The sequence below is a fragment of the Pinus tabuliformis genome, chromosome J (assembly GCF_031772625.1).
Source record: "Pinus tabuliformis cultivar Carrire ecotype Pingquan chromosome J, CPIR1, whole genome shotgun sequence".
NCBI lineage: Eukaryota > Viridiplantae > Streptophyta > Pinopsida > Pinales > Pinaceae > Pinus > Pinus tabuliformis.
In genome coordinates this window covers 852065166-852076496 of record NC_142295.1, presented here as the reverse complement: position 1 = coordinate 852076496, position 11331 = coordinate 852065166, and positions in this window count along the sequence as shown.

The following is an 11331-nucleotide window of genomic DNA, read 5'->3' as shown; positions in this document are numbered from 1 at the left end:
CAAGGTCAAGGTCAACCCCAGTATCAGTATTTACCTCAAGGTTATCAACCTCAAGGTCAATACTCGAGTCAAGGTTATCAACCGCCTCAAGGCCAATCATATGTTCCAAGTATGGGAACTACACCTTACAATTATCAATCCTATCCTCAATCCGGTTATGGATCTCAGTATCCTCAACCTGTTACGGGTCAGTACCCTGGAATGTTAGTATGGGATCCATCACAGGGTCAACAGGTGTTGCAGCCAAGTATGCAGTTGGTACCTCAAGCTGGACAACCCGTAGTTTCTGGTCCACCCCAGCAACCGCAACCTGTCCAGTCAAATGTGCAAACTTCTGTAACTTCGGTAGTTACTCAGCCGCCAATCGCACCTAGTACTCCATCTCAAACGGCTGCTACAACTACCGCCACATCTACCATACTTACTTCTGGAGTATCGACGGCTTCGGTTTCTACTGTCTCTGTAACCACTCCTCAGACATCTTTACCATTGTCTGGATCTACGATTCAAACCACGGTCCAGATGCCTGCAGGTCAGCCTGGTATAAGTACGGTTGTCACTACTCAACCTCAATTTGTTCAACCACCGTACCAGGGACAGTACCAACCTGGGCAAGCTGTCCAACAACCGGTTTACCAGTATCAACCGTATCCTGGGTACACTTATCAACAACCTCAACAACCCCAGTACGGTCCGGTTAATCCTGGTTTTCCAGGAGGATATAATATCCCAAATGCGACTCCTGTTCCTAGTTATCCTGGATATCCTCCTCCTGGGGCTGGTATTGTGACCCAGAGTTTTAGAGATCCTAACCGGCAGTTACCGTTTATCGCAACTTTGGATTTACCAGACTTGACGCGCCTAACGAACGATCCAATTCAATATCTTCAGTTCTGGCCGCCAATGCCAAATAAGTTGCCCAGTGATATACCCAAGTTCGAAGGTAAGTCTGGAGAGGATTCGTCCAATCACGTGATGACTTACCACCTCTGGTGTGCTTCAAATTCTATCTCGGATGATTCGATCTGCTTACGTCTTTTTCAGCATACGCTCATTGGTCTCACGGCCAAGTGGTACATTGAGTTACCACGGGCCTCTTTTTACAATTTTAGCCAGTTAGCTACCTCGTTCTTAACTCACTTTCAGTTGCCGGTTAGATACGATAACGGCACGGAGTTATTAACTTCACTAAAACAATCAACGTCCACGTATATTTCTGATCACATTCATGAGTGGAGACGTCGAAGAAGACTAGTGAAAGTTTTTATCCCGGACCAAATCTTAGCTGAATGGTTTGTTAAATCATTATTACCGAAGATTACTGAAGATGTAGCTAAGGCCGGAGTAGTTACTGAGGAGCAAGTCATTGCTCAGGCGCAATACCTTGACTTAGTTTACACTCAGTCGGGTACGTTACACGAGAAGATTCCGGATCTTCCAAATTCGAATCAAATCGCTGCTGCTCCTTCGGGATCTCATGCCGCTGATGGTATGATTGGTATCGTGAATACAAAGAGCAAGAAGAAGTCTTCCAAGGCTTCAACTACTCCTATTATCACTTTTCCTGATTCCCCGACAGGAGAGTCTTCTCCTGAACTTACCGCCGATATTCACGCTGTAGAGACATCTACGGCCAAATCAAAAAACAGTGGAAAGAAGAAAGGAAAGAAGAAGGCTAAAGCAGACAAGGCTCCAAAGGAGAAAACGGAAAAGTCGGAAACCAATGACGAAAGGCGCAAACCTCGATATCCTTGTCTTATTTGTGAAGAGGATCATTTTACGAGAGATTGCCCTCATCGGGCCGAGGTTGTGAAAATAGTCAAAGGTTCTCCCACTCCTGCTGTGTTAAAAAATCCATTTCTGGAGCAGGAGAATAAGATGATAGGTTCTTCCTCGAATGCCAGTGAAGAACCCATTTTGATGATGTCTCATGTGAGGATTGCGACTCGATCGCAAGATTATGGTAGTAAGAATCCTGTTGATGGTAAGGAAGCAAAATCTTCTCACTCTAACCCATCAACCTCAGCTCCTGGTTCCGATCCACTACAGATCGAAAAACCTAACCTAGACTTAGTAATTAAACCGCCCGCCAAGGGTGTACTTCGAAGGTCTGCTTTCAATCCACATGCGAGAGCAGCCCAGAATTACAACATTGTTGAGGATTTAGCTGTTTCACCCTCAGCAATGTCGGCGTTAGAAGTGCTGCAATCATGCCCAGCACAACGGAAATTACTTTTGTCGGCTATCGGAGCTGTTGATGTTCAGGACCCAAATCTAATAATCTTCGATCTAGAAAATAGTACACCGCGTCTCCCCCATCAAATGGCTTTCCAAATTCCAGTGATAGTCAAAAACAGGCCTATTCATCGGACTGTGATTGATGAGGGAGCTTCTACGTGTATTATGTCGATTCAATGTTGGAGATCTCTTGGTTCTCCTTCGTTGAACCAATCCCCCACCATCCTTAAGGCCTTTGATGGCCGTGGGTTCCGTCCGTTTGGTATTCTACAGGAATTGCCTATAGGGGTAGAAGGTAAAACCGTTAGTCTGGATGTGGAAGTGGTTGATGCCCCTCTAGACTACAACCTTCTTTTGGGTCGAAGTTGGTCATATGCTATGACAGCGGTCGTTTCATCGGTCTTCAGAGTAATTAAGTTTCCACATAACGGTAAGATCGTGACTATTGATCAGCTGACATACTTTTCATCCGACCCAGCCTCTTCAGAGAGTATCCAGCATGTCGGTAAGACGACAATCCCTTATAGGGACGTTGGTGTAGGTTTAGTTAAAGATTTCGGTTTACTGGGAACTTTTCCTCTCCCTCCACTCAGCGTAGATCCTTCATTTGCAACAATTCATATGATTACATCAGAAAACATTATTTATGATGATCCTTGGATTGTCCCATCTGAATCTGAGATAGACTCATTCGGTGATGCTATGCCTTTGAGTCCATATGAAATTGCTTATGAAGCTGTCATGTCTTTTACCGACTCGCGTTCAACCGAAAGCGACCAAATGAATGTGGTCAGTGAAGAATCACTTTTCACCTCAACCTTAGAATGGATAGCGTTTCCCGAAGTCGTGTCATCTGACGAGCAACTTCGCGAAATCCTAAGTGTAGACGATCTACCATGGGAAGATCTCCATCACAGATCTTCGTTTTTACCTAAGGATGATGCTTTTGAAAATGATTTTTCATCTATCTTTACCGCTGAATATGTCAAAGACGCTCAGGATCCAACGAAACATTCTGATTCAGAGTTGAATTTAGGGAATATTTCTCGCACTATTCCCATTGATATTTCAGTGAAGCCTGGAATTGAGGAGAACATTCATATAGGTGCCGCATGTACAAAAGATGAAATCCAAATTTACAAGGCCCTATTCCAAGAATTCCGCGATGTGTTTGCCTGGTCTTACGAGGAAATGTCGGGAATCGATCCTGCCATTGTTGTTCATGAAATAAAAACCTACCCGGATGCTAAACCCGTCCGGCAACGGTTGCGTCAGATTCACCCTCGAAAAGCGGCTGCGATTAAAGCAGAAGTCGAAAAGCTGTTGAAAGCAGGTTTCATTTATCCGATCCCGTTAACGGATTGGGTATCGAATATTGTTCCGGTCAACAAGAAACAAGGAACAATAAGAATCTGTATCGACTATAGGGATATAAATCGAGCTTGTCCAAAAGACAACTATCCTACGCCTTATATCGATCAAATTATTGATGATTGTGCCGGAAGTGAAATGTTTTCCTTTATGGATGGTTTTTCGGGCTATAATCAAATCAATATTCTACCTGCCGACCAACCAAAAACGGCATTCATTTGTCCATGGGGGACATTTGCTTATTGCAAATTACCTTTTGGGCTTAAGAATGCCGGGGCCACTTTTCAACGGGCGATGTCTTACGCATTTCATGACATCAAGCACATTGTGCAACCGTATCTCGATGATTTGCCTGCTCATTCTTTACATCGAGCTGATCACCTTGTCCACTTACGAGCAATCTTTATGAGGTGTAGGCATTATCGAATTCGGTTGAATCCCCACAAGTGTGTTTTCTGTATAGAAACAGGTCGATTGCTGGGATTTGTTGTTTCAAAAGCCGGCATTCGCGTCGATCCCTCGAAGGTCGAAGCTATCATCAAATTGCCTCCTCCTTCGAGTTTGCGCCAACTCCAAAGTTTGCAAGGGAAAGCGAACTTTTTACGCCGATTCATCCCAAACTACGCCGAGGTCACTAAAGGTTTTACACGGTTGTTGAAACAGAACGCTCAATTCTTTTGGGACGAGATTGCCCAACAATCTTTTGATGCACTTAAACACGCGTTGACCCATGCACCGTTGTTGCATCCTCCCAACTACAACCAGGACTACTTCTTATACCTCGCAGCTTCGCATTCCACCATTGGAATGGTGTTAGTTCAAGAAGATGAATTCAGAGCGGAACATGTGATATATTATCTTAGTAGGACCTTAAATCCCACTGAGCTAAAATATTCGCATGTGGAGAAATTGGCCCTGGCAGCCGTTCAAGCTGTCCAGCGTTTTCGTCACTACATTCTTCTCCGTAAAACTACAGTTATTTCGGATTGCAACCCTATGATTTACATTTTGACAAAACAATTGCTAGGGGGCAAGTACTCTAAATGGATCGTTATCCTGCAAGAGTTCGACTTGGAGTTCGAGAAGTCCAAGTCTAAGAAATCCTTATTTTTTGCGGAATTGATGTGTGATTTCCCGTGTGCTGACACAGAAACTGTGGCAGAGGAGTCCATTGCGGACGAATCTTTGTTTCTTATCAGTACTGTAGATCCGTGGTACGGGGATATAATCATCTATCTCCAAACCCAAACCTTTCGGCCTGAAGCTTCCAAAGCGGAACGTCGAAAAATTCGGTTTCAATCCCAGCAATACAAAATTATTGGAGATACACTTTATCGCCGGGGGGCAGACTTAGTTTTTCGACGTTGTTTAACTCACGAAGAGGCTGAGAGGGTTTTGAATGATTGTCACTCTGGAGCATGTGGCGGTCATATGTCTGGGTATGCCACAGCTCAGAAGGTGTTGCGCGCTGGCTATTTCTGGCCGTCTATGTTTAAAGATTGTATCATTGCAGTCTGGAAGTGCCACAACTGTCAAGTGTTTGATCGAAAGATGCGCGCACCACCTGCTCCTCTCCACCCTATAATTGCCGTTGGTCCATTCGCCAAATGGGGTATCGACTTTATTACTTGTAACCCTCACTCGGCCGGGGGGCATGCGTATATCATCCTTGCGGTTGATTATTTTACTAAATGGGCCGAGGCGATGCCTACATTCGACGCAAGCGGCAAAACAGCTGCAGTTTTCGTATTCAATCATATTATAACTAGGTTTGGTGTCCCACAAGCAATCATTACTGACCATGGGAGCCATTTTCGAAACATCATGATGACTGAGCTTACAAGCCAGCTTGGTTTGCGCCACGATAGCTCTACTCCTTATTATCCGCAAGCCAACGGTTTGGTTGAGTCTATCAACAAAGTTCTGGTTATCATGATCCGACGAACCATTGGTATTCATCGGTCGAATTGGCACAACATGTTATTTTCAGCGCTATGGGCATACCGAACCTCAGTGAAAACTTCAACAGGGTTCACTCCTTTCCAGCTAGTTTATGGCTTGGAAGCTGTGTTACCCATTGAATGCGAAATCCCATCACTTCAAATGGCTGTCGAATTACTTCCAGCTACTTCCGAAGAGGAGAAACGTTTATTGTACTTAGCTAAATTAGATGAGACTCGACGTGACGCTGCATTGGCAATCGAGACTCACGCGAAGCGAATGAAAGCTCAGTATGATAGAAATGTGACCCCTCGAAGTTTTTCGGAGGGAGACCTAGTGCTATTATATGATCAAGCTAACGATAAGCTAGGTGCTGGAAAATTCGTTCCTATGTGGCATGGACCCTACATTGTAAAGCGAAAGCTAGCAAAAGGGGCTTATGAGCTGGTAGATTTTGATGGGGACTCTTTGGGTAAACCCAGAAATGGACTTTACCTAAAGAGGTATTATGCTTAAATGGTGGGTATGGAGAATTTTTAGTTAGGTTAGGTTTTCTTTCTAGCTAGTATGTTTGTTAGTTAGTCAGTGTGCTTAGCTTAGAGAGTGTGTTTTTCGTCGTTATTCTGGCTTATCTTGGTTTTACTCTTGATATTGCAGATGTCGACGCCTCTCCAAACATACATTGGATTTGCTGATGGTGCTTGTCGTAGTACACGGAATATCTCTTCCGCAGCTTGGGTTATCTATTCACCCTCTGACGAGTTAGTTTCTATGCATGGGGTAAGCCTCGGTCAAACAACGAACAACATTGCAGAATACAGTGCAGTGGTTGAATTATTATCCGAATCTATTTCATTTGGAATTCGACGTTTGATAGTGAGGTTAGATTCTGAACTTGTTGTATTACAGCTTAATAGAGTTTATGCCATTAGAAATCCTGTGTTATTAAGGTTGTTTTTGAGAGTGCGTCTCTTGGAACGTGAATTTGATTACATTGAATATCAGCATATTCCAAGGTCTTTAAATACATTAGCAGATGCAATTGCTTCTCGAATGTTGGACAGACATTTACGATAATCATGCAAGTAAATTTAAAAACATTTCATCACATATGTTAAACAAGATAAGCCGGTAATAGTGATATATATATATATAGATAGGAGTGTGTCAAAAAATATACATCGTCTTCGATCATAGGTTGAAAAACACCTTATGATCGGCAAAATGATAAAGTACAAAAAAGTCAAAAATGTCACATGTGTCTACAAAGTGACTAGCCAATCACTGGTGGTGCTCCCTATACGACACCACTGCGCGGGCTACCTTACACAAAAATCTCCTAAACGGTCCAGGGACTGCAACTACATAGCGCTGAAGTCTGATAGGAATATCATCTATGGTAGTCTCAGGCATATCCGCCGTCAGACGCTCTAGATCCTGCTCCAACTCAACTAGTGACTCTGCAGCCGCGTCCTGTGGGGCCGGTACCGGTGCAACTGGATGTCTCCTCTCAAAAGGCCGGAGGTTGGCTGGGCGCTGTGGACCAACATCTGCATTTTGAAAATTTTTACTGTCAGTTTTGAGACGATATATATAAAAAACAAAAAAAAATACATAATTTGAAAACTTGTGAAAAATAAAGTACCTCTGTCATCCCATTGTTCTCCCTGTGGAAGAACCATGTCCGGATCACCTCGAAAATCTACTCCGGCATACGGAAAGTCCTGGATCGAAAAAACCTGGTCCTCTAACCAGTGAAAATAACTATCAGGGAATCGAACAATCGCCGCGCCCTCGTCAGGATGCCGGGCCATCACCGTAACCCATCGTACCAGCTTTGGCTCCCGAGGACCCAAGATATCAACAGTGAGTTGCTGAGGGATCAGCATCGGAACTCTCTCTAAGGCAAAGCTCACGACTAGAGGCCCATATCCAAAGGTCTTCAGTCGTCCGTTCTTTGCCCTAGTCAGTTGGCTCTTCATGTTAGCCGACACAGCATCACACCAGTTGAAAATGGTGCCTTGGTAACAGTCAATCGCCATTCGCATTTGGGACCCAGAGGCAATATGTAAAGCGGCTGCGCCGCAAATTCTGGTAACCGTGAAAGCTATAACTTTGAGTTCACGCAGAGAGATGTGTTTGATTTCTATGCCTTTCGCATGGTGTGCATTGGGTGTGCACCAATCTGCCCGGAGACTAGCAAGGGATTGGCCACCCGGCCTAGTCCCGGCTAGATTGAGTTGCTCGCCTCTATTTGGCAAGCCAGTGAGAAAGTATACATCAGAGGGCTCTATCTCGAGCTGGTGCCCTCCTATGTAAAAGCATTGCTCTTGAACGTTCCATCTCTCAACCAGCCATTCCAAGAATCTCACCTGAGCCCTCATGCCAGGTATGGCCCAGTATTTATATAACCCGCATGCTTTTAAGGCATTAATGGAAGGTTGATGTTCAATTGCGGCTAAATCAACGTCTTCGTGCTCTCTTTCTCTCCAATCCAACATGGTGAGTGCCCTACACACCAAGAAACAATGATTAGAATTGATTTGGGGAAATTTAAATGGTTGATGGTGGAGTTTGGGATTTCAAATTCCGCCTTTCACGGGGGACGCACCCCACGTTTAGAACACAGGGCGTCGGGACGCAGCTGACCTGAAGGTGGGCTGCGTCCCCCGACCTTTTTCCTGTACAGGAAAAATTCGGGGGACGCAGGTCACCTGAAGGGCACCTGCGTCCACCGCAGAGCGCACTTTGAAACCTAAAACCCCCCAAAAATCAAAACTAAAACCTAAAAAACAATTTTAATCGGATGAAATTGAAGAGGAGGATGTTGAAAAATACCTGGAAGAGACGGCGTTCGATTCTGACGGTCGGATTTTCCGCAGCGACCACGGGAAGTTTCTTGCCAAAAACCCTTTTTTCAACCTCAACAGTAAAATGGTAAAAATGACATGGTAAAAAGTCTTTTTATAGGTTTTTTGGATGAATTTGTTCATTTTTCACCATGGAAGGATGTTTTTCGATGTATTTTTGCCTATCTTAAACAGGTATGAGTAATGTGTCGTTTTTGTGCAGGACAAAGGGATTTAGAGGGAAAATTGTCATTTTTCACGAACCAAAATATCAGAGTCATCTTTTAAGCCCTTTTCTGACTCCTAAAAAATGAAAAGATTGTCGAGCGTTTCTTTTACACTCGTTAAAACGGAATTAAAAGACGGTCCCCTTATAGCTCTTTTCTGACCGTAAAATCAGGAAAAGATTGCCGGGTTTTTGTCGTTTCAAACTCGATACGGAAATAAAACGACGTGTCCTTGATCGCTTTTTACTTTTCAGGTCAGTGACACTAATTATGAAAGTACTCCTTGGTCGCAAGATCAAGCGGTTCCCCCAGGTATTATTTTATACTTTTTCGGGCTTGAGGGACACAAATCTACGAAAAAGTTCAACTTGGAGTCTTCTTAAGTTTTTCAGACTCTCTAAAATTGAAAAACGCCGAGTTTCTCCTATACTGGGCTCGTTAAAACATTTTACAGTAAAGGACCTGTTCAATTACAAACAGGAACGAACCACTCCTTCCTAGGGTTCGAATCAAAACTAGGTTGGACTCATCCGAAGGATGAGCTTATAATCAAGCATATGTTATCCTCCTCAAGCTTGTTAAAAATAAAGAGGTACTTGCCAGAAATGGTGGGGGAAAAGAGAGAAGAATGAGCCTATTTGTTACCTTTTGTCTTAGAAGAAACTTTATTACCACTCTTGAACACGACACTTTTCATTCACCTAGGTTGGGAAATATTTTACCTCACAGTTGATCAAACCACTTTGAAAGTCTTCAACCGGGTTCCGGGGATTAACTTTGAGTCGTTGAGTCTGTTGTGTCGTTATGTGTTCAAGAGGTCTGCAAGCAAAACTTTCATCTGCAAAATACTTGTCATCCATTTGACCATCCCCGAGTCAGTCCTTACAGCAACATTTCTTCAACTTGAACAATGATTTCGTGTTGTGGGCTTGCCTGCAACGGGTCGCTTTCTATCGACATCAGCACATTATCTAGAGATATGACTTAGAAATCGTCAGTGCCTTGAAGTCTGCATGCATCAATGGCAGGTTTCTCGCCTTTGACGTCAGTTTACATCATTGACTTTCGATCGAAGGATTCCGTGAAATGTTCGACATCAACTCATTCATTCACATCTCATGGATTGTACTGGGTACTTTGAGAACCATTGACATTACTGGTGGTCTCTCTCACGCTTGTTAACAGTTTTCATCATCGACTGGTAATCAAGTGGTTTCTACCATGTTCGACATCAACTCATTTATTCGCATGGCTAGAATCGTACCAATTCGGGAAGTAGAAATGAAGACCCTGGATCTAGTTTCCACCATCCAGGCTGCAAGGAGTTTTGTATTCATTATCTAAGTAGACTAATCATAAACAGATGGTTGCGCCCATACTGTGTCTACAAAAGTCTATGATTATGATGTACTGCAAGATCATTCCTATATCAGAGTAGTTAGTCTGTTAGTTAAAGTTTTAATCTGAGTATGGGAATGCCTACCTCAGTGATGATATAATCTTATACATGTATTTTGTGTTGAAAATTGTAGGTTCTGACCAGGCTCTCCACGAGATAATCCTTGAAATGATAAAGCGCTTCACCCTTCCTAGATAATACAAAACCCTAATCTATTACAGGCTTCGCACTTTAGGGGGCAATCTGTTACACTAAAAAATGTCACCATGACTATTTACAGTTAGTATGGCTCAATCAATAGTCATGCTACCCTCTTAGGCAAGTCTTATGCCTCTGCTCTCCATGTCAAACTCCAAAAAAGAGAGAAAGTCTTTCTAAATGTATTTATCTCTGGGGACGCAGGTTCTCTCAACCTTACTTGCGGCGACGCACCCAATGTTCACCAAATCTGCGTCTTTGGACGCTCTGTATGTAAAGGGGCAGGTGCGTCCCCCTGGAAAGGTTAAAATGCGCAAGTTTCATCTTTAAAAAGTTACTTGTGGTCATTTCTAGAGCATTCTAGAAGGTTGTTTGACGTGTATTGAACGCCTCCAAATGGTTCATGCACTCCTACCAAAGAGGAACTTATCCCATCAATAAGGGAGCTATCCCATCCAAAGAGGGAATTATCCCATTGATGGTGGACCTGATTAACTTCCTCTTGAGCACTATAAATACAGGCATTGGGCCAGAAGGAGGGGAGGTTGGAAGCTATACATTTCTAAGGGTAAATGCTGCAGGAATTAGGACTCCCATTTAGAAGCTTGTGAGGAGAGATTGCCATCTTTGCTTGTTCTATTTGGAAGTGGGTGAGCTTTGTCAAAGTAAAGGAGAACTCTTGATGGACCCTGGGAGGGACTTGCACAACACCAAGGCTCAGGTTGTATTTGTTCCTTTTGTTACCTATTAATGCAAATGATTCCATTCTTCTCAATAACTTGTTATTTATGAGTTGTTTCATGTACTCCTTGGTCTATGTGTTAAATATGTTTTATTCTATGAGATTATCAAGTGCTATTTAATCGTTTGATTGTTAGTGTATGCAGGTTTCAAAGTGAAGGAGGAGCTCATCCGGATCAGCGGAGCTGGACTGCTACAACGGCGTTGGATTACAGGTAGGATCTAAACACTTGATTTCCCATATAGTAAATGCATGTTTAGAGAAGGATTGCTCTTGTTTGTCTTGTTTGTCACTAGAGAGTCTTAGGCTCCTAGGGAGGTTGGTTGTGTCCGCACAATCGACTCTTTCCACCTAACACATCATGAT